We start from the raw sequence: 6,000 nt of genomic DNA, 5'->3' as shown, positions 1-6,000 counted from the left end.
TACACGATTCTTGCTTCGGCCGGCTACTTGAGGAACTTGCGTAATTAGCGACACGAATAAAACTGATCGATGGATTTGATGGCTAAAGACCCATGTCGAGCCTTTGCTTTGTATTGCTTTTCGTTTTTCTGGTGTTACAATCAACACCCCTAGGGTGTCTTTTATACACGTTCACAAGGGACTATGGGAATAGACTTGGACTAGGAATCCTAATACTACTAGGACTCGGTTTGGCTTTTTTTCCTAATCCTAAAGAAACAACATGATTAACTTCTACATTCACCTCCTTAATCTTGTTGCTTGACTTCACTTCTTCCACTCCGACTTTCCTCCTCATCTCGATGAACTTCTGTCGACCGAGGGACTTGGTGAAAATATCGGCAAGTTGGTCTTTCGTGTTCACATGTTGAACCTCGATCAACCCTTCTTCAATGCACTCCCGGATATGGTGGAACCGGGTATCTATGTGCTTGCTCCTTTCGTGATGAACCGGATTTTTGCACAACGAAATTGCAGCTTGGTTATCGATCTTCAGTGACACCTTTTGCACCTCCCGCTTTGCAAGAATAGCTAGGAGTCTTCTCAGCCACACAGCTTGACAAGCCGCCGTGCTTGCCGCTATGTATTCTGCCTCGCATGAAGACAGTGCCACCACCTTTTGCTTCTGAGAATTCCAGCCAATCGGATTCGGGCCAAGGTAGAAAACCATGCCCGTTGTGCTCTTTCGGTCATCAACGTCACCTGCCATGTCACTATCTGAATATCCACGAATGATCAATCCTTTCTTTCCCTTTCTGTACGTACAACCAAGATTAATGGTGCCTTTCACATAGCGCAAGATTTGATTGACCGCGCTCATGTGCTCGGTTGTCGGATTCTCCATGAAACGACTCATGATCCCGACTGAATAAGCCAAGTCAGGTCGGTATGCACCAAATATCTTAGGCTGCCCACATTGCTTCGATACATTGTGGTGTCCACCGGTGAATTTGAGCTACGCTTGCTCAACTTGTGACGTTGGTCCATTGGAACTTGTGTCTCGTAGCAATCTGACATGCCACACTTTTCCAATAACTTGACCGCATAAGCCGATTGACATAGGGAAATCTCTCCGGAGCTTTGCTTCACTTCGATGCCCAAGTAATAGCTGAGTAATCCCAGATCGCTCATGCTAAACCTGTTCTTCATTTGCGCCTTGAAACGTTCAATTTCTTGTACGCTATCTTCGGTGACAATCAGATCGTCGACATAAACTCCAACTAGCAGGTTTGAGCCTTTGAAGTTCTTTGTATAGACTGCGTGCTCGAGGGGACATCTCTTGAACCCGAGCGAGACCAAACTCCGGTCTGACTTTGAGTTCCAAGCTCTTGGCGCTTGCTTCAACCCGTAAAGTGCCTTCTTGAGCTTGTAAACTTTCCCTTCTTCACCTTTCTTCTCGTAGCCGAGGGGTTGTTCCACGTACACTTCTTCTGTGAGATCGTCGTTGAGGAAAGCGAATTTAACATCCATATGATGAACCTTTCAATCCTCTTGTGCTGCCAAAGCTAGGAGCACGTTCACCGTCTCGATTCGAGCAACCGGTGCAAACACCTCATCATAGTCAACTCCTTGACGTTGTACGTAGCCCTTTGCAACGAGTCTTGCCTTGTACTTCACAATGGCACCCTCCGTGTCCTTCTTTAACTTGTAAACCCACTTCAAACCTATCGTCTTTTGGTTTGGAGGTCGGGTTACCAAAGTCCATTTGCCATTGCTCTCGATCGCCTTCATCTCCTCATTCATGGTGTGCGTCCAGCTAGGACTTTTGCTCGCCTCTACGAAGTTCGCCGGCTCCTCAACTCCGAAAAGACATAGTCCGGAGTATTCGAGCGTAACTGGCTTTGTGTACTTGTAGACTTTCTTGAGGGTCTTGTAGCGATGAGGCCCTGAGGAATCCGTTGTGGCTTGCGAAGGAGGTGACACAAATTGTGTCGATGTTGATGCACTTGAGGAAGATGGCTGAGTCTCGGGCGTGTCATCAACATCCGCGTCGTCGGCGTAGTCGTCGTGATCATGATCATCATCTTGATTGGCATCGTCACTATGCGCCTCATTGTCGATGTTGTCGTCGAGATCTCCACCCGTGCCGTGCGCTTCGTTGTCGCTATCTCCTTGCGACCTATGCATGTCGTCGTCGGTGTCGGCACCATGATGATCACTACCATTGTGGTCACCTTGGTTGGGCGTCTTATCAACCACTTGGACATCCTCCCCTGCATCATCATCAGTTGGAAATTCAACCGTGAATATGTTACCGTTTGGAGCACCGTCGGCTGCTGCACTCCAATTCCACGCTTTGTTTTCTTCAAACACGACGTCGCGTGAAATCCGTAGACGCTTGGTTTGTGGATCATAGAAGCGGTATGCCTTGGTGCCGGAACTCCTCTCGTATCCGATGAACACCATCTTGGTGCTACGATCGACAAGCTTTGAGAGGTGCGGCTCCGTCGTCTTCACATGTGCCACGCACCCAAATGTCCGTAGATGAGACACATTCAGCTTACGTCCGTAAATTTCTTCATACGGAGTCTTGTCGATCACCGCCTTCGTTGGAGCCCGGTTGAGAAGATAGACCGCCGTCGAAACAGCTTCTCCCCAGAAAGTTCCCGGCAGGTTCTTGCTCTTGAGTAAACTCCTTGCCATGTCAACGACGGTTCGATTGCGCCTTTCAACGACCCCGTTCTGCTGCGGCGTGTAAGGTGCTGTGAGGAACCTTTTTATGCCAATCTTCTTGCAGTAATCATTGAATTCGTTCGACGTAAGTTCTCCGCCGCAATCTCTCCGTACAGCGCGAACCTTCAACTTGTGTTCCATCTCCGTTGCAGCCTTCAGCTTCTTGAACGCTTCAAACGCCTCATCTTTAGCTCGTAGGAGAACGACCCACATATATCTCGAGTAGTCGTCTACCACGAGGAAGAAATACTTCTTTCCCGCGTGAGTTGCTGGGGTGATAGGGCCACATAGATCACCATGGAGCAGCTCGAGTGCATCACTTGCACGATAGGTAGACTGAGCAGGGAACGGCCTGCGGTGCTGTTTTCCAACCAAGCACCCGTCACATACTCGATCAACATGGTCGATAAATGGCATCCCGGATACCATCTCCATCTTTGACATCTTCTTCAAGGCGTAGAAGTTAACGTGTCCAAATCTAGCATGCCATAACCACGAAACATCATCACTCTTGGCGAGCCAACACTCCGGTTGAGATTGATCAAGGTTGAGGATATAGAGCCTATTCCGTGTGCGATTAACACGAGCTAGCACGTTTCGGAGGTTGTCGAAGATCGTCATCACTCCGTTCTCGATATTCACCTTGCATCCATTCTCGTCAAGCTTCTCAATAGAGATAATGTTGTTGCGAAGCCGTGGGATGTAGTACACTCCGGTGAGTATGCGATGTTCGCCTGTGAGACCCTCGAATAGGATAGATCCTTCCCAGCAAATCTCCACCGCTGAACCATCACCGAACTTGACCGAGCCTTCAACATCATATTCCAGCTCGAGAAATTTCTCCTTTCATCCCGTCATGTGGTTACTGGCACCCGTGTTGAGATACCACGACACATTGTGATCCCCGGATAACTTAGGTGTCACATTTTTCTCATGAAGTAGCACCTTCCGGGTTGGTTTCACAACCACCGTTTCAGCAAGATCACAAACTTCGGCCATCACAAGACCTGGACCTTCGTCTTCCTGCTTTGCCAAATTTGCCTTGATCTCCCGCTTGTTAGGCTTCGGACAATCCTGTGCAAAGTGACCCATCTCGTTGCAGTTATAGCACTTAACCTCGGATAAATCCAAGTTCCGTGGCTTCCGCCCTTTAGATTGGTCCGCCTTACCACGACCTTGTGGCTTGCCTTTTCCTTTGCCTTTTTCGGTTTGTCCGTCGCGCTTCACGTTGCTTGAGCCTTCGCCACCATCACGCCTTCCTTTGCTACTTGGGGCCTCCCAATCTGCGCGCGAGTACATGAGTTGGTTGCTACCTCCTCCTTTGCCTTTCCGACAGCCAAGAGGATTCTCTTCCCATGTCCGCAAGCGTCCGATTGCCTCTGTTATGGTCATGTCGTCGATGTCGTAAAGCTGCTCGAGCGTGCCGATGATGTACGTGAATTTATCAGTCACCGAACTGAAAAATTTCTCCACAATCTCGGTCTCATCGAGCTTTGCACCAAGCGCGCGGATCTCTCCCACCAAAGTAGTAAGACGCATGGCATAGTCGTTCACCGATTCAGTTTCCTCCATCTACAACTTGTGAAATTGGCGCTTCAGCACTTGTGCCCGAGCCTTGGTGACGCGATCTTCTCTGATCCTCATCTCCTTGAGTGCGTTCCACGCCTCTCTTGCCGTCTCGAACTCCGCCATTGTCATTAGCATGGAATCCGGCACGGACTGGGCTATGGCGGCCATGGCACCTTCATCGGACTCGTCATCGACGTCGTCGTCCGTGATTGCCTGCCACACTCGAAGGGTTCGGAGAATAATTTTCATCTTCACCGCCCACACGCTGTAGTTGGCGTCGGTGAGCATCGGGTGCTGGATGGGGATGTTGTGATGCGCCTGGACGTTGCCGCCGCTCGTTCCTCCACCACTGGTTGCTGACTTGACGCCCTTCTTCACCTTGTCGCCGATCTTGTTCGCCTTGGCACCGCCCTTGCCAGACTTGACCGACTCAACGTTGCTGTCCGTCATCGTAGATCGTAGATCGTCGAGGCTCTAGATACTAATTGTTGGCTTTTGAACGTGCGTGTGCAGCTGTACAGGCGTGCCTACGCGATTCTTGCTTCGGCCGGCTACTTGACGGAACTTGCGTAACTAGCGACACGAATAAAACTGATCGATGGATTTGATGGCTAAAGGCCCGTGTCGAGCCTTTGCTTTGTATTGCTTTTCGTTTTTCTGGTGTTACAATCAACACCCCTAGGGTGTCTTTTATACACGTCCACAAGGGACTATGAAAATAGACTAGGACTAGGAATCCTAATACTACTAGGACTCGGTTTGGCTTTATTTCCTAATCCTAAAGAAACAACATGATTAACTTCTACAAATATGTTGTCTCTGACAAGCTCTACCATGCGAGGGTCGGTAGGCGGTGTCGAGGGCCGAGGAGCACGACACTACTGGAGAGTCGATGAGAACATCCTAGCGACTCCTACAAAACATTCTTGATTGTGGTGGTTTTAATTAATTGTTGAGCATGTTGTTTGTCAGAAATCATGCTTTGGAACATTTAATTAGGAAATTTCTTTCCCATCACTTAACCTTGTGTTTCACACATTCTTTGATGCAGAGGCTGGTGGTTTCGACCTCCTTTTTAGGACAAAAACTTAATCTTGTGTTCTTTCTGTTTGATGAGAGGCTTCTCGAGAATAGGAAATTTGGGTGCTTTGCCGCTTTTTCATCCTGGCTCGGCTGCGATTTCATACAGGTTCTGCCGCTAATCCATCTGGCTCTTTAGTGTAGCCCTTCGTGCTTCGTCTGAGTGGTGCGTTAGACTGCTGAGCTTTCCTGTTGCTCTCCCCTCTCCGTGCAGGTGCTTATGGTGCCTTTTTCTGTTGATTTCTATCATGTTCTGGAGTTGTGTTTAGGGATTCTATGTGTTGGGGCATTGAAGGCATTCCTCTGCTCGCTAACTGCAGGAGACACGCGAAGTTACATCGGATTGGCAGAATAGCGGCTTGGCTCTCCAAGCAACAAAATCAGCTCAGCGGCACTCCTGGTTCCTTTTCCTCGCCTATTGGTCCGATTCTGAATGCGGATTTAGCTATTTTGGTTCATATTTGGTACACGACATCTATGTTGATGCAACAATTGTTCTCAGTCACCATATTTCAAATTTAATGGTAATACTTATCCATCAAATTAAAAATTCCTTCAAGTGTTCTAATCTCTATACAGAGATAAATAATACCTGCCTGAGATTTAGATCTCTCCGATTTTAACTTATTTGGATTCTAG

The sequence above is a fragment of the Hordeum vulgare genome, chromosome 7H (genome assembly GCF_904849725.1).
Source record: "Hordeum vulgare subsp. vulgare chromosome 7H, MorexV3_pseudomolecules_assembly, whole genome shotgun sequence".
In the NCBI taxonomy this organism is placed as follows: domain Eukaryota; kingdom Viridiplantae; phylum Streptophyta; class Magnoliopsida; order Poales; family Poaceae; genus Hordeum; species Hordeum vulgare.
The sequence above is the reverse complement of the archived record's forward strand: the minus strand, read 5'-3'. Positions refer to the sequence as shown.